Here is a 25,331-nt window from a genome sequence, read left to right as displayed (position 1 = left end):
AAAATGTAAAATTGTGCAGCCACTTTTTAAAACAGTTTGGAATCCCTTAAAAGTTAAACATACAGCTACCATACGACCCAGGTATTTCACTTTTAGGTATATATTCAAGAGAAATGAAAACACGTCTTCACTCAAAAGCTTATACATGAATGCTCATAGCAGCTTTTTTCATAATAGCTTTGAAAATTGAAACAACCCAAATGCCCATTAAACGGTGAATGGATAAACATGGTGAAAGAAATGGAAGCTGGCCTGATTGGATTAGTTCATGGTATAGAGGATGTTTGAAAATCCAGAAAGCTCACAGAATTTTAGGATTAACAAGAACTTTACTAAGAATTTTAAGCACTTGAAGTAACCTATTTTTTGATTGTCAGCTATTAGTTTGAGTGACAAGACTATCCCTATTAAAGAGGGATGTTGAAGTCTGAAAACCTGGGACCTACAGTGTCTCATGCCAACAAACTGGCCCTGAGGATGGCTGCAGGCTTTTATTTTACTGATGTCCCCAACCTGCCTTCCCTTTTGTATCTGACAGTCTGTTGTCTGAAGGCATTTGTGTTTGCAGTCCCTGCTTAAGGGGCTGTTTTATTTGTTATCCAGAAAAGGATACTGGTCCTCCCTGATGCAGGAGGTATGGATTTCTCAGTTTCTCTCACCACAAATGCATTTTATTCTTTTAACCCATTTAGCCCTGTGGCTTAAGAATTAGCAAATCTATCAGGATCATAGATAACATCAGAGATAAGCCACTAAGCTTCATGAATGAGAGGAACTTAAGCCATGGTCAAACTAAGAAAATGCTTTTCTCAAGTCTGTTCCCCCACTGTAATTTAACATCACATTATAATGTTAAGTGTAAGGTACAAACATCCCAACAGTGTATTCTACGTCCATTCCTTACTTATAAATAATATACATTAAAACCATATCAAATATATACACATATAATAAGGTACATTAAGATTATATTAAACAAAATAATCTACTTGAAGGGAAAAAAATTTGTGATGCTGACTTTGCCCAACATTGGTCATTCTGACCTTTCCTCTGGACCATCCAGGATCTGAAACACATTTCTTTCCACAAGGTGAGTGTTTATCATAGCATCAGTAGGATTCTGTTACTTTAAAGGGTTAGATAGACTCAGACAGCCAGTGAATTTGATAATAGATTAGGGTCAGTCAGTACTTTGAAACTAGCCCCTGCAGGAGAATCTGAATGAGGTGATCTATGAAACCCCCCTGCCACCAGCAGCTTTAGAGAGAGGAAACATCTGTGCCCAAGTTGCTTAACTTAAATAAAAGAAAAGGGAGAATCAGAGAGAGAAAATGGAAAGAAGAGATTGAAAGAATGGATTGTAAAATCATTCAACTCTACTGATTTTAGACTGAAATATTTGCAGTTCCCCAAATGAACTATTAGGGAGCTCTCTTTGGAACTCTTCATAAATACCACCATAGAAATTAAAACCAAGCAAGTCCTGTATGGTGATTTGCAGCAAGGCCCTCTGACTTGCACCTCCATGTGCAGCCAAGCTGAGGGCACCAGCAGGGAGCCTTGGCATGTCAGTGCTGCTTTTGCGAGAAGGACAGATGGCAGGCAATTCAGCAACCCAAGGTAATGGGTACTACAGGGACTAACTGCTTTGGCACATGATGGGTGTGCTCTCCACTAGAAAGACAGAGGGATGAGGGACCAGTAAATGATCAACTAGATTTAGAACATTTTTAAAAGATTGGTGTTGTTTTTTTTTAATGTGTCTATTGTTTGAATTTCTGTTGCTTTTATTTAATTTAATTTGCATTATTTTCTTTGTCATTATTAATGCATTTTATAGCTTTCTACTTTCTTTTGGTGACATTTCTTGACTCATCTGCTGTTATCACTTGAACTGCTTTCTATTGACAGATGACTCTGCCCTTTCTCTTGGCTCTCTCTCCAACTGCCTGCCAGGGTAACTGGAACTCCTCTGAGGTTAGTTGGAAGCCCACAAGTACCAGTGAGCTGCTACTTCTTCCCCTTTCACCAATCTTGTGTTTTCCAATGGCCAAGTAGATCACTATTTACTACAAAGTTCTGCAAATATGGAGGTCATATTTCAGTTTGGGTCCCTTCCCATCCAGCTTTTTGGTGGCTTTAATTCACCCATACCTGCTCATACTTTCTGTGTGTGGCTACCAGGATTGTTTGTCAGTTCCCATCTCCACCAACAGCACCCTTTCCCTTTGCATCACTCCAGTTCCCGTGGTCCTTCAGTCAGAACCCAAGCATCTTGCTTATAGGGTATACTTTGCAATAAAAACACCCACTACATGCTTGCTTCTCTTAATTTAAAAGAATCTCCCTCTTATTAGCTCCCAGACTAGAAGAAAAGCAAGGTCAAGTAGTAATTAGGTTCTATAGGTTATGCTAAGATTTTGAGCTTTGGAAGATTTAAAGCATAAATACCTTAAAAGTATTTTAAAGGAAAAGAATGCCAATTCTGGCTGTAGCTTTCAGGATAAATTAGAAGGGGGCCATCTACTTTAAAAAATTTTTTAGTTGAATTCTCTCATTATATGTCATCTCTCAGCTGCTTGTTTTAATGTCTCCAGTGGTTAACCTCTTATAGTTTTTAAAGTTGCATGTTTTCCCCCCTATATGTTATCCTGTCTCTCTGGAATCACCTATGTACCTATCCATCCCCTAAAACTATATGTTAAATCCCACTTCTTTTGGAAACATTCCCTTTTAGTGAAAGAGTAAGTAGGGGAAGGGACAAGAGGAGAGAGAGATGGAAGAGCAAGAAAAAGAAAGCCAAAATACTGCTTTAGTTAGAAAAGGTATGGTAGCAACATCCAAGGTATTTATAACACTTTTATTAAGTTTTGTTCATTTATCAGATGTTTTGGTTATTCCTGGGAATATGAAGATTAAGAAGACACAGTCACTGTCCTTAAAAAGGTTACAGTATGTCAAAGAAAAACAGACTGTGTAAACAATGACAAGAAACTATTTTAGAGACTCTGATCAAAAACTATTTCTTTTTAGTGTAGCCCCTAACATTTATTGAATGTCTTTATGTTCATGCTGTGTTAAACGTATTTCATAGATGATAACATTTAATTATCGTACAACCCAGGGGTAAGAAAACTGGGGGCAGGAGGACCCAAGATGGCAGTGGAGTAGGTGGAAGTTCAAAGCAAGGTTATGAGGATGTTCAAAGAACTTAGTGAGAACTTCAACAGCATAATAAAGGACATATGAACCATAAAAAAGAACCAGTCAGAAATGAAGAATACAGGGGATCCAAGATGCCAGCAGAGTAGGTGGAAGGTGCACTCACCTCCTCCCAGAACCAAACCGGAATTATTACAACTAAAACATAGAGCAATCAATTTGAATAACTAACTGGAGACCAGCTGAACAGAAGTCTCACAATCAAGGATCTACAGAAGAAATCATATTGAGACTGGTAGAAAGGGCAGAGATGCAAAAAGGGCTGGCTCTACAACCATGGGCAACGGCTGAAATCCTGAAGGAACATATCAGCTGCAAATGTTCCCTTTGAGAAGCATGAGGTATTAACCCCATGCCAGGCTGCCCATCCCAGAGGGCTAGAGCTGGGAAGAGGTACCCAAATAACACCTGGATGTGAAAATCAGAGGGAATTCTCTTTGCCAGGGAGAGACAAGTGTCTGTTAGAGACACATGCACCTTCTTAAAGGGCCAACACACAAAGTCTCATTCATAGTCATTCACCCTGGGCTCTGGTGGAAGGATGACAAAGCAGACTAGAGTCATGCCAGGAGAGACTGGGGTTTGTGGCACTGGGGAGAGAGCCGAAGAGACAGCTGCAAGGATCCCTGTGCTGAGTCCCTTTCCCACACTTTAGACCCCATATTTCTTGAGTGGAGCACTCCCCTCTTTAGGGCATCAGCCTGAGGGAATGCAACAGTCCTACTGTCTGGGCTCCCTGTCACCCCACCCTGTAAATAACATGTCCTACTGAGAAGTCAGCTGTCTAGGCCAGGATGTAGAGGTCAGGGCAGACTCAGGGGTCTTAGTGACTAAGTTGTGTGGCCTTGAGGTGGAGGCCTTTTCCCCCACTTTCCATGAATCTAACTGGTGCCTCCTCTAGCCCCACCTACTGGGTTTTTGGCAGACCCATCCCCCAACTCTTGGTGGCTCTGCCCTGCCAAGAGCAGGCTCCCCAGGAGGTCTGGGCAGAATCTGAGACAAAGTGAGCTGTGTGGCTCTGGAATGGGGGCCACTCCTCCCACCTTCTCCCAAGCCTGAACAGCCCTTCCAACTCATGGGAGATCCACTATCCTCACTCTCCCTACTTCTGGTGGCCCACCCTGCTGACCTCAGGCTCCCTACAGAATCTGGGAAAGACAGAGTTATGTAGCTCTAGGATGAGGGCCATTTTTCCTTCACTTGCTGGCCAGTGCAGAGTCTTCCCTTCACATGACCAAGTCTTGGTCTATTTGGGCCTGATATACTCTGCTGACCTCATTCTGACAGCTCCCTATGACCCTGCCCCACCACAAAGGTCTGAGGGCACTTGGCAGGTGGCAGCTAGACTTGGTAAACCCTGGGATATTTGCTGAGTGTCCTCAGACCCAGCACTGGCATTGACTTTGAACCTATATCAATGTGGTGAACACCACTCACCCCTACCTGGTGACTCACTGAGAACCTACCGCACGCAACTCAAGTACCAACAGAGGCTCTTTCAGTGATTGAGCCTAACAGGCAGCCAGCAAGTGGAGGCAGGTGCAGGTGGATCTCGGGATGCTTTGGGCCTTTTGCTGACCTGCCCTCAGGCTCAGAGCTGGTGGGAGCTTACATAGATGCACAGCTTGGCCTTTCCTGTGATCCCCCAGGTCCAGAAGAGGCATCCACAAACTGTGGATTGCTTTATAGCAAACACGTTGCCCAGGACAAGTCATAGACAGCGTCTGACATTGACCTGCACTAGAATCCCTCCCAAGAAGCCCCAGAATCAGCACACCCAGTGGCCAGCTTCAGACAAGATTAGAGCAGGATTCAATTAGGTTCACAAGTGGCATATCCAAAGGTACCAGACCCTGCTGAGAATTCTGCTTGCTGAGGTCAGCAGTTTGTACACTGTGGTGGGAGTGAATCCTCACAGTCAACAAGTCTAAGGGTAAAATCCACACATGAACAGGCCAATAGCAATCAAGGCTGAATTAAGAGAGATCCAAGATGGCAGCAAAGTAGATGGAAGCCACACCCACCCCCTCCTATGACCAAACTGGAACCACAGCTAAACTATAGAACAGTCATCCCAAACAAACAACTGAAGACCAGCCAAAGAGAAGTCCCACAACCAAGAATTTACAGAAGAAATCACACCCAGACCAACAGGAAAGGCGGAGACACTGAAAGGACTGCCCCATTCCCCTTGGAGGGACACCTCAGCTACGAGGAGCTCCCTCCAAGAAGCATGGGGTCCAAACCCCAAGCTAGGTTCCTCAGCCCAGAGCACCAGAGCCAGGAAGAGGAACCCACACAACATCTGGCTGTGAAAAGCAGAGAGGCCTCCATCTGCCAGGGAGAGATGAGAGTCTGCCAGAGACACAGGTACCCCACCACCACAAAAGGGCCAATGCATAAAACCTCACTGGTAGCCACCCACCCTGGGCTCTGGGGAAGGAAGGGAAGAGGGGACCATATTTGCATGAGAAGAGTCTGGGGTTTGCAGCTCTTAGGAGAGAGCCAAAGGGATAGCTGCCAGGATCCCTGCATGCTCAGTCACTCTCCCACACTACAGACACCATCCTTCCAGGGTGGAGCACTCCCCTCTGTCCAAAAACTCTTTAGGGGACAGTTTAGACCCAAAAGAGAGAGTTGTCAACTACATTAGGCAAGGGAGAGGGAGGACAGAAACGTTTAGTGGGTAGGAGATAACTGAGTAGTTATTTTGTTAACTGAACAGTACTTCTAGGAGAACATCTGGAGGAAGATGACAAGAAATAGAAATGCCAGGTCCCCTTGGTGTTAGAGATACTTAAGGAAGCACTTGGCTGGAGTATGTGGATTGTGAGTGGGGTACTGAAAGAGGCAAAGCTGGATAAATTAAAAGGACTAGGTAAATTCATTCAGTCATCTATTGACTTACAATGTATTAAGCTCATATCAAGTATCAGGCACTGTGCTAGGAGTGGAGATAAGGCAGAAGAATAGAACACAATTCTTGCCTTTGAAAGGCTTACTGCCTGGTAGGTGAGGCCAGTGTTTAAACAAAAATTTCAACAATGTGATAAGTATTACAACAGAGATGTGCAAGACACACTGTGGTAGGACAGAGGAAATACACATAACTCTGCCAAGGGGACTTGTGGGGAATAAAGGTCAGGGGTGAGCTAAGACCTGAAGGGTGAGTGGTGTTGACTGAACAGACAGAAGTGGAGTTAAGGGCATTCCAAGCAAAGGGTATAGCACTTGAGAAAATGGCACGTACAGGGTCTTACATGTTGTTTGATGTGCCTGGATCATAGTATCTGCCCCGGGAGAATAGGAGAACAAGAAGCTTGAGAAGTGATGGGACCCAGGTTAAGGGCTCTGGACTTTATTCTGTAGTCAGTAGGGGGCTCTGAAGAAGTTAAGTGGGGGAGTGACATGATCAGGTGTACCTTTCAGAAAGATTCCTCTGGGGCTATTAGGGGCCAGAAAACAAAACTGACTTTACTAAAAGGCTACTTTGAAGACTGACCCCCAAGTCATGCTCAGACCTGACTCCATAGGAAATAGCCTTCTGAGACACTCATAGAGGGGTTGCTACAGTGACTCTGTTGCCAGAACCAGACTTCCTCCCACAACACTTGCCAGCAAAAGGGAATCCCCACAGAGCCTCCCTCCTCCACTTACTCACTCCAGAATCCACATGTTGCAAGAGTAAGCCTAATTAATAGAGCTCAGGTCCCATGCTTGTGCCCTTATGATTGAGCAGCCAGAGAAGGTAGATTTCTGGGTTCTATCTTAGAAAGGAAATTCTTCCTAATGTTGAATTTCCTAATGTTTGAAATTCTCCAAGCATAGCAACCCTGGTCCAAAGGCACTGCATTGTCATGGCAGATGGCCACCTCATCTTGCAATAGAGTTAATGATGAGTTGGAAGCCGGCAACCCTGCAAAGAGTTCAAAATATTATGTAATAATTCAGGTGACAAATGAACTTTGATGCCAATGGTGGGAATGAAGAAGAGGAATCAAAACTAAATATGCAGCCTGGTCAGTGGCTCAGCAGTTGAGCATAGACATAGGATCAGGACATGGTGGTTTGATTTTCCTTCAGGGCACATGCCCCAGTTGCGGGCTCGATCCCCGGTAAGGGGCTTGCAGGAGGCAGCGGATCAGTGATCTCTCATCATTGATGTTTCTGTCTCTCTCTCTCCCTCTCCCTTCTTCTTTGTGAAATCAATAAAAATATATTTTGAAAAAACACAAACTAAATATGCCAACATTAAGTATGTGGAATCTATAGAACCAGAAGATGGATTAGATCAAGGGATTTGAGAGATAATAGGGCAATAAGGACCCTGCCTTGAGGGACAGGGAGAATGCTCATCTTAACTAGAAGTGGGGGAAAAAGTGTGATTATATTAAAGAATTAGAAAAAAAAAGTGCTGAAAACAGAAACAGGAGAATATATACTTTGGCATTTAAAGTTTGCTTTTAGTGATCTAGAAATTTGCTTTTTGTATTCTTTTGTTTTCTAACAAAACTGACTAAATGAGATAATCAGGTATTCATAAAATCCCGTGTTCAAAGGATTGAGATGCTCACTGAAACTAAAAAATATTTAACTTCTTTTCTCTGGAATAGATATGTATTTTATTTTTGCAAATTTAGGACACAGATAGGGAGAAATATTAAAGAAGTAACATTTTCAACAAGTCTTCAGATGTTACTGTTCCTGGCATTTAGTTCTATCTAGTTTTTGATTTACTTATTTAAACACATAGTTTATGTTCCAATTTAATATATAGAGAGAACATTTCTCTCTGAATTGTTTAGTGGTGACAGCTACTATAATCTAACCAGCCTGTACTACAAAGAAAAGTGACAAGAAGAATGAATTGTTATTTGTCCTATGTCTACCATGAATCTTTTCCACTCAGAAAGACATTCTGTAAATTTCTTGGGAATATCATATGGAGAGATGATGGCCCTGATCTGCCTCACTCCCTCCTGCAAAATGGCAACCAATGAGTATGCTCCTGACCCATGTAGAGTCAACTTTGACAGTTACAGCTTCCCTCCTGGCCAGGTACACGAGAGAGTGAGGCTCTAGAGCAATGCAAAGACATTCCTACATGTTGGCTGTTTCCTCAGAGTTTCCACTTGTCCTTTGGGACCTTTGTTTGATAAGCCAAAACTCTTTCATCAGTGGAATTTGGGCAGTGAGAGGACTTTCTTCTTTATATTTGAATCTAGAGAGTATATGCATTCATTTCCTCTTGGAAGCAGTTACTGAGTAAATAAGTTCCTGCCAGCTCTGTACAAAGATCTATCTTCATAGATTCCTTTCATCTACACAGTTCTGCCTAGCTCTTATGAAATGGCCTGAAAAATCTGTCCTTCATCTTCTGATTTCAACGGTCTTATAAAAACAAACAACAAACCACAAAGTTCCCCTGTCATCTTTGCAATATCTTAAAACCTAGGCAAGTGATTCTATCTGAATCAGAACAATCTGTACTTAGTCACATACAATATATAACCTAATAAACAAAATATTAGCTGTGACATGTCAGAAAGAGGCTCAGGTTTGAAGTCACCAGCCTTGTGTTCCAGACTTGGGTTCCAACCTTGGTTCTGCAGATTGATTTTCAAGTTATATGAATGTGGGAAAATCAGTTGTCATCACTGACCATTATCTAAGAGACAGGTCTGTCCTGAGGGTGTTGAGATATTTGTGTAAATATTTTGTTAACTGCCAAGAGATGCACAAACAGATGTGTCACTAGTGCAGTACAGGAACAGAATGGATGTGATGTACTCAGGACTCAGTATGGCCTACAAGGTCTTGGGTAATTTGGTGACACTGAGGAAACATTGTCCTTCTTGACACTCCATCACCTCCTCCTAATTCACTGTGTGTTGACCACATACTGACCATGCACTCCACATCAGGGCTTTTTACAGCTATTCTCTCTGCCCCCAATTATCTGCATTTCATTCTTGCTTCTGTTGACCACCTCTTTCCCATTATTCAGCTTTTCCTAAATATCAGTTCTTTAGACAAACCTACCTGTCTCTCCAGAATGAGTTAGGCCTATCCTCACCAGACCCTCATAGTTCCTGTGCTACTGCTTTTTAGCATTTTTGAGAATTGTAATTTAACAAACATTTCTGCAATTAATGTTTTATAGTGTTTACCATCTTACTATAATCTCTGTAAGAGCAGACAGCTCTTAGATCTTTGGACAGTGTTTGGGATATAAAAGGCACTCGATATGTATTTGTTGAGTAAAAACATAAATAAACCCACTCAGCAGGCATGGCTCACTAGCTGAGCGTCGACCTAGGATCCAGGAGATCATGGTCCGATTCCTAGTTAGGGCACATGCCGGCGCCTCAGGCTTGATTCCCAGTAGGGGGTGTGCAGGGGGGAGCCGATCAATGACTCTTTCTCATCATTCATGTTTCTATCTCTCTCTCCCCCTCTCCCTTCCTCTCTCTCAAATCAATAAAGACATATTTTAAAAAGAAAAAAGAAATGAATAAACCCAATATGTGACCTCATATTTTCACATGTTTGCAAATACTGACTATCTGGTAGGGAGAGTCTTTTCCCTGCTTCAATTAGATATTCCTTCTTCTGTCAGTAAATCAATTCAGGGCTCTGTTCCATCAGACATCTATTCTAGGTCCTAGGTAACTCCTAAATACTCCCACAGTAACTTGTTACATATGCTACTAGATTTACCTGAGTGTTGTTTAAAAATTCTGATGTCCATGCTCCACCCCAGACCAATTAATCTAGTATCTCTTTGTTGAAATCCATCATCATTATTTTTTAAAAGGTCTGCTATTCTGAAGCCAGGGTTGAGAACCACTGATTATTATACTATATCCTTATCATGTATTGACATATTTATCTCTGTCAGGATGACTCAGGCCTTTGAAATAAGACTTTGTCTTATTCATTGTCCTATTCTCAGTACCTAGCATAGAACTGAGCATTTAGTGAGTACTCAAGAAGATGTTTTTGAGTGAATGGTTAGATGAATATACATCATAGGAATAGAAGGAAGTACATATCAACCCCAGACTACTATTACATCAGATATGGTCGGTAAGGGAATGCTTTAACAAAGACAATAACTTCCATGTATTCTCATCAAGGGAGTCTCTATTGAGTGAGAAAAACCTATAGTGACCTACTGTTGATAAATTCAAGATGCTTTTTTCTTTCTTTGATAACACAATAGTACTTTAGTCATATAGAGAGCTTTCCAAAAGTATTTAGTTGTGAGACAGAAATTAGATTGAGAACTATTGTGAATTGAAGCTGAACGTGTGCAAAGTTTCACACAAAAAAGGCAAACATGCCAGTAGAACAACGATGTTTTCATTTTACTACTAATGTATAGCAGCAGAGCAGGATAGTGTTTGGAGAAAATAAAAAATGGATAAAGTTCAGTTTTTCCAAAACTAATGGCAAGAACAACACTGATTTATTCAGTAGAGACCTCTGGTCAAGATACCAATAAACAGGTTAATGTGTAGGGCATTCTACTTGCCTGCAAAACTTGGAGGTTTCTATGTTTTAGAGTAAGGACCTGTGAACTTCTTGAATTCATATCTATGTTCATTCATGCTTTTTCCTAGGAGGGCAGAATATGATTTTCATCAGATTCTTGAAAGAGTCCATCATCCAAAAAAGGACACTGCTAGAGGGAGTTTGAGGCCCCTACTGACCACTGTGCCAATAGCTTGGTGTGGATCTGGAAACCTCATCTAACCCAACCTGGAAAAACCTCAGACTCTTCATTCTTGTCGACAGCCTTCAATTCAGCCACACAGTGACACTGAGAACTAACCTGCTTCCTGTGCCTTTATTTTAGTCTTATCATTATGTTTCCATGCAGTTTAAATCTACCTTGTCTAGTTTAAAGGTCCCTGAATTTTCATCATCCCAATATTCTCCTCTCTTCTTCTTGGTCCTGACCACCTTTTTAATCTCTTCTTCAAGACTGCTTCTTTTAGAGTAGGGACCATATTCTCCATATGTTCATAATATATGTAGAATGTTTCAGATTGTGGTCTACAACAGGACCCCAAGGGAAACTGGCTTTCAATGGGCAGATAGAATAAGAACTTAACTAATTTCTTTTTCAATGTAACTATCATTTATTATTTTTTAAAAAATATATCTTCTTAGAAGGAATACTGGTAAGTCAACTGGTGTCATGCTTACTTTGAATTTTCATTTTTCTTCCCTGGGAGGGGGAGAGGTTTGAGTATCATTAAATTTAAGAACTTAAACTTGTAAAAGAAATGGAGACAGATCCATATGATAGATGAGAGAAGAACCATAGAGAGAATGGGGTCAAGAACAAGGTGAGTTAAAAATGGATTAATCCTTAGATGTGTCCTTGGATAGAGGTCATGAATGACCTCCTGTGAGAGCACTTTCCTGGGGATATGAGGATGTAGATCAGAGTGCAGTGGATTGAAAGGTGAGTGGGAAATGAGCCAGTAGAGATAGTAAGATAGTTCTCTCTGAAGGGAAGCAGAAAGGAAAGCACAGGGCTTTGGGTTACTTATTCACTTGGATAGAAGGCCTGCATGCCCTGAAGGAAAGGGTGCAATGGGGGAAGAATATTTTAGAGGCAAGCAGGAATATTTGATGGCACAATATCTCAACATGAGAAAAAGAAAGGTCTATTTTTGGTGTTTTGTTTGTATTTCATTGTATAGTATCTTTGAAGATGAGCTGTTTATTTTTCTTAATGAAGTTATATATAGTAAATGCTGTATCCATAAAACATAGCTTCAGGAAATAAATATTAAGGTTATATTGAAAAAAAAATAAAGATTCCTTATTCTCTTCACTTCAAAAATGTCTCCGTGTCTCTACTTCTACAATTCTCCTTTTTAATGTTGGTGGGAGACATATATGTTCTGCTTTCTAAAGCAAACACATTCACCACTGGTCTAAGTGCCACTTGTTATTTTGTCTTTTTAGCCTTATCAATCTTTATCTAGCTATATACACGTTTAATTCACCTCTGTGACCCCCAAACCTTTAATTAACCTTTAAAATCAACATTCTATTGCACTCAACCCTTTATCTCTAAAGTTCTCAAAAGAGTATTTTTGTTGGCTCTTATTTCTCAATTTCTATTTACTTATCTCCTGACAGTCTGGCTTTGTTCTCACTATTTGCTTCTGCATGTCCCCTCAACTGCCAATGAGGAAAAAAAGAATCTCCGCCTTCCTTCCCTTCTGCCTCACTGCCTGCTCACTTCCCTGACTCTGTAGCTGCTTCACTTGCTGCTTGCTTTGCCCCATGGAATTCCTTCTGTATTTTTCATTATGGTCATTTTCAAGTATGGCTTTTGTACGCAGTAGTTATTCACACCATCATAAATGACAGGACAGAGGTAGGGGGTATCACAGCTGCACAAAGTTAATATGCTGTATTGCAGTGGTAAGCAAAGGTCCTGTGATATTGTGATTTTTAATGAGAAATATATACTAATTCTTTGCCTAGGTTTCTGGCATATAGTGCCTAAAACCCTTGGAATTTCCTAGGTGATGAGAACAATAAAGGTGCCTTTTAAATGTTGTTGAGGTGACTTTTGGACTACACCTAAGGATAAGAGCTGGTTGCCAGGAGAATCAACCATGTGATTAGAGGGCTGGAACTTTCAGTCCCATTGCACTCCACCCTACCCCCAACTTCCAGGGAGGTAGAGTTTAATCACCAATAGGCAATGATTTAATCAATCATGCCTCTGTAATGAAGCCTCCTTTAAAAAACCAACAGTACAGGGCCCAAACTGCTTCCAGGGTGGTGAATGCATGATTTGGGGAGAGTGGTGCACTCAGAGAGCATGGAAGTTCCTCACCCTTCCCACATAACTTGTCCTATGCAGCTCTTTCCTCTGGCTGTGCCCAACTGTGTTCTTTTATAATAAACTGGTAATCTAATAAGTAAAATGTTTCTCTGAATTCTTTGAGCCACTCTAGCAAATTAATTGAACCTAAAGAAGGGTCCTGGGAACTTCCAGTCTGTAGCTGGTTAGTCAGAAGGATAAGTAACAAGCCGGGCTTACTACTGTTGTCTTAGGGGGTGGGAATGAGGGGACAGGGCAATGTTGTAAGAGAACTAAACCCATAACCTGTGGAATCTGATGCTATCTCTAAGTAGACAGTGTCAGAATTAAGTTGAATTGCAAGATACCCAGCTAGTGTCAGATAATTGTTTGGTGGTGGGGACCTTGCCTCCTCCCACACACACATTGGAATTGGGAGATCAGAAAAATTAGGTCCTTAATTTAAGCTTCTTGGGTTTACATTCTAGTCATCCCATTTATGACTTCTGTGACCCCAGGCAGGTGACTTACTCTCATTCTTGGAAAAAAAAAAATAACAGTAGTTCTTAACTCGTAAGTTTATTAGAAGAGCCTAGTGAGTTAAACCATAACACTGGCATGTATTAAGCTAAATGTTATGACTTATAAAAACAGCTATATTATTTTTATTTTTACTAATTTAATAAAATGACTGCTTATTATATAATAGGCATGTTTGGAGATGTGTTTTTAAATCCTAGGTCTGCTCTACTCTGTAATCTCGGTCCAAAAGATTCTAGTGTGGAATATACTGAAACTAGAATCATAATGTTGGATACCTTGGACAACTTTAGCACATAATACATTTTCAAAAAATATTGGTTATTATGATGATTCCCCAGGTGAAAGCCTGATAAAGAAAATCCAAGGTTCTCAAGGGGACATCCCCCTCAACTTAGTGGTAGACCTGAATGACTTGGGGAAGCCCAGGTCTGACTAGAGGTTGTGCTGAGTTGATTAAGACACATTGGAGAGCAGCATCTATCTGACAGACTTGAGTCCAAACAAGGACAGCCTTTGGGGTGGAAACTGTCAGCCGACGTGGACAGAGTAAAAGTTATATTTCACCTGTAACAGTGAAACTCTGGGTCTCTCTGACTCCATCTTATTCAAGCCAGCATTGTTCTCATGGCCTTTGGGCTAATAGCTCATGCTTTAAACATGCTAATCATTAGAAGAATTGTACTTAGGACTTGAGATTTTACAAAAACAGCCCCTCCCAGTTTTCCCTTCCCTTGATATGAAAGAAGCCTAAACTGTACTTTCTTAAGGTGGATTTTGGAACTACTAGGGTTCCCATCTTGTCCATTGATAACTTCTCAATGAATAAGCCTTTTCTTACTCCAAACTTGGATGTTTGGAGTTTTGGCCTTTCAAAGTGTTGGGCACAGGGACTTTGGCCAGTAACACACTAAATAAATGGTTCTCATTTGCTTCAAATCCTAACAAGATTCTGAGCTTCCTGTGAAGATAACCTGCCAGAGACTTTGATCTTTAAATTGACTACACGAGAACTCAAGCCCACATTTTAATCCTGAGTAGATCCTGGCTCATTTGTTCATGGTCAGCAAATATGTTTGAGTACCTAGTCCATGCCAGTGATACAGGGATACAGTAATATACAGGTAGATAAACTTCTGTTCTCATAAAGTTGCTCAAACAGGAGAATTTGCCTTTGAAATATTAATGGACTTTATATATATTCCAGAGAATCTAACAATAGAACTACTATTTTGTCTTTAAAAATTTCTTACAATCTGAAAGTCCTACCATTTTATAACTTTATTTTTAAAAATGTTTTAATCTTCACCCAAGGTATGTTTGTTGATTTGAGAGAGAGAGGGAGAGAGGAGAGAGAGAGAGAGAGAGAGAGAGAGAGAGAGAGAGATGTATGTGAGAGAGAAACATCAATCAGTTATCTCTTATATGTGCCTCAATCAGGGATCAAACCTGCAACCTAGGTATGTGCCCTGACCAGAAACCTAACCTGCAACCTTTTCATGTGCAGGATGAAGTTCTAACAAACTGGGCCACCCAGGGAAGGCTAGAACTTTCTTTTTAAACATAAAATTGGGACATTAAAAGTTAAAAAACACAGTTCTTTATATTAACACTTTTTATTCTGTGGGCACAGAAGGGTAATCACAAAGTTTTACATTATTTTCAACAACACATCAATTATTTCTCAGGCTTGTTTTCTTAAAGTTATTGCCTACACCCAAACTTTCTGAAATTCCCTCAGCTCAAAATATATACTCGATCCTTTCTATCTTGGTTGTTGCAAGTCTAGACTGCAAAATGGTTAAGGAAAGGAATCCTGCCTTTTTCATTTCTATAATTTCCACAATGCCTTTTGTAATGTTGTGAATATAGTATATGCTCAGATACAACACTGTGATTAAATGGAGGGTGTGAATGAATGCATGACCTACCATACCTAGTCTTGTTCTGTTACTCTGACTCTTGTGTATCTGAGCCTCTTGGCCATTTAGCTTGATGTAAGGTTTTCACTATTTAATATTATTCTAATTTTTTGAATGGTTGCCTGTCTGGCCCACCTCCAAGATCCACGTCATAGTTTGTGTAGATTCCCAGCAAAACAGATCCACCCAGACTTTACAGTCTTCCACAGCACTAACTTTGTGCTCCAGACATGCTCTTTTCCACTGCTCCTTACAGATGCCATACTCCTTCCTGTCTTGGGATGTGTATATATGCTATTCCTCCTGCTAAAATGCCCTCCTTCTTCTACGTTGCCTTTTGGAATCTACATATATTTTTAATGACTGATTTCATGCACTTCATCCTATTACAAAACTACAGCAGTATATATGGTGGTAATGTGTGTACTGAGTGGGATCAGACAAACTTACATTCAATGATTCTGGCATTACTGTGACCTTGGTTGAATTACACAACCACTTTAAGACTCAGTATCCTCATAAAATGAGAATAATAAAAGTATGTTGTTTTCTCTTTCTAAGTGGGAATAACAAAAAAGGTTGTTGTAAGGATTAAATCAGAGAAGGCACACAAAGTGCTTTGCACAGTATCTGGCGTATGGTAAGCATTTAATGCTCAATAAATGATAGTCTTTGTTATAATGATAGTAATTGATAATAATAAAGTGTTGGTTATTTAGCCCACACTGATCTCTCTCTCTCTTTTTTTTAATCCTCACCTGAGGCTATTTTTTTCCACTGATTTTTAGAGAGAGGCAGGAGGGAGGAAGGGTAAGAGAGAGAGAAACATTGATGTGAGAGACACATCAATAGGTTGCCTGACGAGCCCCAACCAGGGCCCGGATCAAACTTGCAACCCAGCTATGTGCCCTTGACTGGGAATCAAACCTGAGACCCTTCGGTGCTCTGGCCACCACTCTAACTGCTGAGCAACAATGGCCAGGGGTGATCTTTTTTTTCTCTGTGTTTCTGTTTCACTGAGAGTCAGCTCCATCTATTTTGGCTTTCATTGTTCTCTTATTATTTCATATGTGTAGGTTTTGTCTCCTCTATTCTTTTGCAGGCTCCTAGAGGACTCCTTACAGAAAGCGAACTGCACAGTAGGAATGCTGCGATAAAACTGTAGTTTGCTGGATGGGTTTCACCTCCAGGATGCTAAAATAAAACCCAATAATGTCATCGAGGGAAAGAATTCAGATCAGGAGTGGGCCCTTTCTGAATCTTTAAATCTAATTAAGCAAAGTTTTGTGTGTAGTACCAGACACAATGCAAGAGGGGAACAATGAATATTCTTGTTGAAAAATGAATGGAGGCCATTCCTCACATCGAATGTCCTAAACCTGGCCTGCAGAGCATGGCATGTGCTGTTTTCCCTATAAATTTGAGAGTAGTACCCTTGCAAAACCTATTCTGCTTTTGTTAATAATCATTTGTCTTCAGACTGGAACTTTCTTTTTTGAAGTCAGAGATTTGTTTGCCGTCAACACCTGTAATATGAAACTCTTTCATCATTTTGATGAGGATAATTAAGAACATTCACCACATGCCATGGCAAACAGAGTAGCAGATGACCAAAAAAATCCAGAAAACAATGAGGAATATAAATGAACACAAGTCACTTCATTCATTTGTTCTTTGAACTTATTACAAGTGCTCCCATTGTTTACCTATTAGAACATGTAACTCAATAAGCATAAAATTTGGCTTTAATTTAGGTAAATGTGTTATCTAAAGCAGCTCTGAGGAGGTGAATTACAGCTAGTAGAAAAGAAGGAAGCAGATTTTCTCAAGGATTTTGTGAGTGCTTTGGAGGGTTTTACTCTCCTTTCCAAGCAACCACTTATTTAAATTCTTCCCCAATCATGGCTACTACCACCATCGCCTCTCTCCTGCTTGTCCTGCTGCCCTGCCCTGCTATACCCACTTTTGTCCTGTACATGTCCTCAACAACTCATTTAGGTTTTTCCTCTTTGCCTTTCCATACTTACTATGCATCTCCAAGTTCCATGCTAATCTAACACACTGATAACAACATGTCACATTCCTTGGTAGCATTTCTTTAACAATCACTTAGTATTTACTATGTGCCTGAAACTATGCTAAACACATACATAACCTCATTTAATCCACAATACATCTATGAAGTAATCATTCTTTTTTCGTCTATACTGAAGGAAGTTATTCATCTCCATACCACATTAGCCATTTGCCACCCCAGCTAAGCATTGGATCCTACCATGGTAGACACATCCCCAGTGTCTAAGTCAGCTTGGGCTGCTATAACAGAATACCGTAGCTAGAGTGTCTTAAACAACAGACATTTCTTTTTCACAGCTCTGGAGGCTGGGAAATCTGAGGTCAGCGTACCAGAATGGTGGGGTTCTGTTGAGAACTCTCTTTCTAGTTGGCAGATGGCCACCTTCTTGCTGTGTCCTCACTTGATGGAAGAAAGGATCTTCTTTGTTGTGGCTTCTTATAAAGGTGCTAATTCTGTTCATGAGGACTCCACCCTCATGACCTAATTACTTCCCAAATGCCCTGCTTACAAATACCATCACATAATAGGTTAGGTTTTCAACATGTGAATCTGGGGCTACATGAACTTTCAGTCCATAGCACCCAGCACCCTGAATTTGATGTTTCTCCAACTTGGGCTGTCATTAACTCCTTAACCTAGTTTTCCTTAACATCTGAACATCTATTGGAACTCAGTGAGTCTGCCTTCTTATCCTTCAATCTTTTCCTCTTTATTAATTCTACCTGCTCAGTTTGGATGGCACATTACTCCACAGCTGGCTCCTCCAATGCCGTTCTCACCATCTCACACGCACCACTCCTGATAGTCTGGCATTCCACCCCCTAATAATACATCCTCAGCTGTGCCTGCTCCTATATTTCTAGCCCTGGTGTGGAATTGCAAAAGAAAAACCAAAAAACAAAACAAACACAGGAGAAATATAAAGATAAGAACTATATACATAGATGTTACCAGAAAATATATAGAAACCATTATTATGGTTTCAGCCAGGTAGACTTAGTCCCCAATAAAGAATAACATGTATATTTGCTCAGCTCTCTCCAACCTCATCTAGGCTCTTGATGGAGTTTGACAATTCATTTATCCAGCTTTTATTGATTTGCTGGCACTCTCCTTACTTCTAGCCATGCATAAACTTGAAAGTATAGTGAGATGGAAAAAACACTGGGAAATAAGTAATACAATTCATTTTGATTCTTATTAATTATTCCATTTTATCTATTTCATGTGCTAATGTTGTTTTTCCTAACCTAAATATTGTATTAGTAAGCTTCTTGCTAACAGGAATAGCTGAGAAAATAGGCTCTGACATCAAAAAGTCAGCTTACTCTATCTATGTGACCTTTGGCAAGTTACTTATTATTATTTTCCATTTCTTTTTTTTTAATCTATATAACGGCAATAAAAGTATTTAGCCTATAAGGTTGCTGTGAAAATAAATGAGCTAATGCATGTAAAGTGTCCAGTATATTACCCAGAACATAGTAATCACAAAATAAATATTACCTGCTAAAATTACTGCTGATATTATTATTATCCTCATTGCTGAGTCTATAGTGTTTGCTCAATAAAAACAACTCAGTTGAAATGCAAAATGATCGATCTTCTTCAAATTGAAACCATTTCATGATAATTACGATGACCCATGAGTAGATACAATTTTTATCCAAATTGGTACACTTTTGGGAGTTAAAGCTGATCCATTAGTACTTAACTGGGACAGCAGGCATAAATTATATCTGCTTTCTGTAAGCCAGAATGTGTGGTCATGGGAAATAAAATCCTTAGGTAATGGTTTTCCATAGTTCAATTTAATAGTTCCATGTTCTCTGTTTTCCAGATTGGTTTATTATTATTTATTATTTATCTTTATGTTGAAAGTATTACAGGTGTCCCCTTTTTCCCCCATTGACCCCTTCTATCCTGGACCCACTCCCCGCCCCAAGTCTTCACCATACTATTGTTTGTGTCCACCGGTTACATATATATGCATATAAATCTCACTTATATGTGAAACCTAAAAAACATAATAAATTGATGAACAAAATACATTCAGTGACATAGAAGTGGAACAGACTGACAAATCTCAGAGGGAAGGCGAGAGTAGGTGAGTGGGTGAGGAGAGATTAACCAAATTGGTTTTAAAGAGATAACCACTTAAAAGCTGCCCAGAACTTAACATTGCCTATGATTTTATTATATAATATAAATTGCAATGCCAGATTATTAATTCTCAAATCAGTAATTAACTGTTTTTTATTCATTGGTGTTCTTGTTGTGTATAGTTGTTCATGCATATTTATTTATAAATGAAACCTTGCCCAAAGTATCTGGAGAATCAAAAGGTGAATTCCCTCGCCAGTATTGGGAAGTCCAGATTTCTGCCATTATTCATACAAGATAATAGTTTCTATATATTTTCTGGTAACATCCATGTATATAGTTCTTATCTTTATATTTCCCTTGGGTTTTTTGTTTTTTGGGGTGTTTTTGGTCTTTGTTTTAGATTAAATGTCTCCTTTATGGCAAAGACCAGGTCCTGAAAAAAAAGCATTGATACATGTTCTCTAGTTAGATGAAAAACATCAGATGCATTGATACCAAATAGAGTCTTATTAGTTCTATCTTTATTCTAACCCATCCCCATCCAGTTACTTTAAGTACAAAACACAATGGGGGCTTAATAAATATTTGTTAGCAGATAGCACCAGGCTGGCATTGGAAGAAATTTAGATTATGAACAATAAAAAATATAATCCAACTCATATTGCCATGTTTTCTGGAGAATCATTTTCATTCCTGTCACATTGAATGAGTAAAGCAATGAATTCTGTGAATCTCCATATACAATTTTCCTAAAGGGATATTCATTTGCAATGCCAAAAGTGAAAGGGAAAAATATGATTTTTTTTCTTTTACAATGGCCCACTTCAGAGAGTGCCAAAAGGCTATTTCATTTTAACTAGAAATTTGTAAATTTTGAAAAATGCCCTTCCTCTCTCTGCATCTCCATTCTGTCCTGTCTCCAGCCTCACCACCATCAAAGCAACAAAAAAAACGACAACCAGTGAGTAGCAGCTTTTGTCTCAAACCCCAGTTCTTGTCCTTTCACTGTTACAGTGTGGGGGGAAATGTAATTTTCCTTTCCATAACCAGTGAGGCCCTCAGGACTAGTTAAAGCTTTCTTTGGGGCATGAGAGAGTTTGCAGGTCCCTTATAAGGAAATCAGAGACAGGAGATGAATGACTTGTGCTTTCTTACTAACTTCTTGCAGATATAGATCAGCATTTGCTACCCATAGTTAGGATTGTCATCAAACATAAAATGTAGGTTTTCAGATTTTTTTTATTATTAACACTGTATTTTTTCCTGTCTGTGTAGATAAAACTACTGATGTAATTGATGGAAAGTTCTACTCCTGGAGTTATTTTTACTTATAGTAGAGTTGAAATTATGGTCCTCCATCAACAGCCTCTCTTCAGGGGTCCACTGTGGCCAAACACAGAGCATACAAGGATAATGGCTGGTTTTAGGGTCACTCTGCACAAAGCCATCTTCACCATTAGAGATACAGCTCATAACTCACTGTATTCATGATAGAAACTCAGCACTTGACTGCCTCAATGCTGTAATGATTTATAAAGAGTAGAACATCCAGGCAGTTGATACTAAGACCAATTCACAAATCCAGGATAAATAAACACAAATAAACAACCCAAATGGTCACCCCATATCTTCTAACTTTTCATTTTGAGCATTATAAATTCCCTGTTTGTGCATGATTTCTTGATGATAGTGAAAACCCTTATTCTCTACCTTTGTACAATTGAATATGAAATACAGTAAGATCTAGATAAGCATATAATAAAATGAGAAGAGACCTCACACCTTTAGAATAGCCCCTAAACAAGTCCATCCACATTCCCATCTTACTCCTGACCACTTCCACTTCATTTTCCTGGCTTGAGCTAAAATGTTGCCCTTTCTGGGAAGCCTTCCTTATTGCCCCCACACTCACTTCCTTCAAGAAGAAAAATAGATTAAGCGCTCTGTTATGTGCTTCAAAATCTGCCAGTGTCCCTTGTATGGCTTTCACACTCACTACCACTTGGTTTTCAGGTTCTCTCCTTTGGATTCATGGGGGATCAGGTTATCTAGTAAGAAGACTAGAAATATACTAAAGGCACAGAAAAGGAAGATCACATGGCAGAGATAGGAGAGAAAATTTCAATTCAATTATTCAGAATATTGTAATCAAAACATCTGATATTTTAATAGCAGGATATATATAAGTTTGAGTCATTTAAAATATTCTGATTAAAATTATATAAAAGAGATATATCAAACTCTTGTGTTTTTTTCAGGACTCTTAAGATCTGAATCTCACCATCAGAGAGTATGCACACCAGGAAGTTGGATGGAGGCCCAGCCAAGTCTCTGGCTCCCACTGGCTAAGCTAGGGTGAGGTGCTGGTGCAACATTCTCAGGAGGGGAACCAACTGGTGTAGATCTTGGTGTAGTTGATGAGCTGTTTACTCGTAAGTAAAGGTGGGCAAAAACTCTAGGCAAATTTCCTGGATATTTGAGCATACTTTCTATAGTGTTCATTCCCTAAGTCTACTCACTCAGTTAGTTCTTCTACAATGTTCCTGGATAACTTCTCAGGAATCATCCTCAGGCATTTATTGAGCATCTTTTTTTAGTTTGCCCTATTACCCTTCTCCTTTTTTCTCTATTATCCCCGTCATCCTGATCTTTCCAACACCTCATTCCTTTGTTCATTTACAACAGACCACCCAGCAGAACGATTGTTAGATATTTAAGGAATATTTTGGAAAATGTTATTTGGTGGATTTTCCTCAGTTAAATTTCTGCCAATAAATAGAAATTTAAAAGTGCAGCCCTGGCCCTGGCAGGTGTGGCTCAGTTGGTTGGAGTGTGTTACCATATACCAAAAAGTTGCAGGTTCAATCCCTGGTCGGGGAGCATACAGGAGGCAATAGATTGATGTTTCTCTCTCACATCGATGTTCTCTCTCTCTCTCTCTCTCTCTTTCTCTCAAATCAATAAAAAACATATCCTCAGGTGAGGAAGAAAGGAATAAAAAGTGCAGAAAGCTTATTGACCTTTCTTTGAATATTCATTCTTGATGTTCCTTTCTACCTCATGGTTTGGTAAGTACATTTCATTAATGAATTAAGTAAATAATTAGTATTTATCATATAATGTGCAAAATTCACTAATTCAAAATTTATTTGAGAAAATTATCTGAGCACCATTTTGCCCTCATAGAACTTATAGTCTGTAAGACAATGGACAAGTGAATAAAAACACTTAATATATCATTGCAAATCATGGTAAGTGCTATTATAGCAGGTATGAATTATAATGAGCCTAAAATGTCAGATTAATTTGTTTTTTAAAACAAAATTAAATCTTCCTCTGAACCCCTAACCTATCAGACTGGTTAGAAATTTTAATCCCAGTCATTTTAGGGGTCAGATCCTCCTCTTCCCTGTGGTTACAAAGAAACACTCAAAGAAGCTTTTTGTTGTTGTTGTTAACCCTCACCCAAGGATATTTTTTCCATTGATTTTTGGAGAGAATGGAAGAGAGGGAGGGAGAAGGAGGGGAGAGAGAGAGAGAGAGAGAGAGAGAGAGAGAGAGAGAGAGAGAGAGAGAGAAACATCGATATGAGAGACACATAAATAGGTTGCCTCCTGACATGCCCCAACCAGGGCTGAGATCAAACCTGCAACCCAGATATGTGCCCTTGATCGGGAATCAAACCTGAGACACTTCAGGGTGCAGGCTGACACTTTAGCCACTGAGCCACACTGTCCAGGGCCCCTCAAGGAAGCTTTTAAGTTGTCTAGAATATGAGAGAGGAACCTGCAGTCGTCAGGCCAGCATAGCTGGGATTGGATTGCTAAGGTCACTGTTTGTAACCACACAGTTCTGGAGGGGCAGGAAGCCTGCTGTACACTTGAATTTAGAACTCTTAGCTCAGGCAATTAATCCCATTCTAAGGGACCAACATTCCTATAGATACAATACAGAGCCCTGCACATTGGAACTCTGACCCTTCCCTGAAATGCTGCCAGGAAACTGGAACAGGACCCACTCTTCTCTTCTTTTCCAGGGCTTGGAAATGTTCTCTTCCATCCTCCAACCCCAACTTCAAAGGCATGAGCCTTTCTTCTCTCACATCTGGACTTTCCAGCATAAGCTCCTCTTTGAAAATAGGTCTTCCAAAAACCTGGGAGAGAAAAATAAAGAAAGCTAAAGGGTGTTGTGGACCCCAATTCCAATGTATGAGTAGGTGGTTTGCACAGCACCAACAACAAGCAATTCTCTGGATACCAGCTGACTGTCCTACAATTCAACTCAATTCTCACACTATCTACTTGGAGACAGCATCAGATTCCATAGATTAAGGGTTCAGTCTTACAAGACTACCCTCCCTCCTATTTTAAACAGCAGTCACAAACCCAGATTGTAATCTATACTTCTGATCAACCGGCTATAAAACTATAGATCAGAAGTTCCAATGATTCTGCCTGGGACTCAACTAATTTTCGAGAGCAGCTCACAGAACTGAGGGAAACATTTACTTACGTTTACCAGTTACTATAATAGGATATAATAAATGGTACAGATGAACATCCAGATGGAAGACGTGCACAGAGCAAGGTATTTGGGAAGGGGCACAGACCTCCCATGTCCTCTCCAGGCATGCCACTGTCCCAGGACCTCCGCATGTTCACCAACCCAGAAGCTCTCCAAACCCAGTCTTTTGGGGGTTTTTATGGAGGCTTCATTATATAGGCACAATTGATTAAATCATCTCCCATTGGTGACTGAACTCCACCTTCAGCCCTTCTACCTTCACCTTAAGTCAGGGAGGTGGGACTGAATGTTCCAACCCTCCAATCACATGATTGATTCTCCAGCAATCAGCCCCAAGCCTTCGGTGTGGTCTAAAAGTCACCTCATTAACATAACAAAAACATCATTATCTCTCTCATTACTTTTAATGTTTTAAGACATTCTAATATTTTAAGAGCTCTGTGTCAGGCCCTAGCCAGTTTGCCTCAGTGGTTAGAGTGTCATCCTGTGGACTGAAGGGGCCTGGGTTTGATTTTGGCCAAGGGCACATGCCTCGATTGTGGGCTTGATCCCTGGCCCTAGTTGGGGAGAGTGCCAATTGATGTGTTTCTCTCACATTGATCTCTCTCTCTCTTTCTCTCTCTCTTTCTCTTTCTCTCTCACCCTTCTGTGCTCTCTGAAAAGCAATGGAAAAAATATCCTCTGGTGACGATTAAAAAAAATAAAATAAATTAAAATAAAAGCTCTGTGTCAGAAGTGGGATGAAGACCAAATATACATATATTTCTTGTTACAAATCACAGTATCACAATGGTTTTCATTACTTTGATTCTTCTATACTTGCAAAAAGAAATGCAGATTATACATGGCCTATAGGTCTTGGTAGGGAGGTAAGATTTAGAGTCCTGTTCTGAACCATCTATTGATTTTAATGAATACTTTTATTCTAGAAACATTTAACAGCACTGACTTTGGATTCATAAAAGTCTGGGTTCAAATATTTGCTCTAACACTACTTATACCTTGTTTCAAAATTTAGATAATAATATCTCACCCAGAGGCTTGAGGTAAGAATTAAATGAGATAATACATTCTTAGAACCTTTAACCAAAAAGTGTCCCAT

Source organism: Miniopterus schreibersii (genome assembly GCF_964146895.1).
Source record: "Miniopterus schreibersii genome assembly, chromosome: 9".
Lineage (NCBI taxonomy): Eukaryota > Metazoa > Chordata > Mammalia > Chiroptera > Miniopteridae > Miniopterus > Miniopterus schreibersii.
This window is presented reverse-complemented; position numbering follows the sequence as displayed.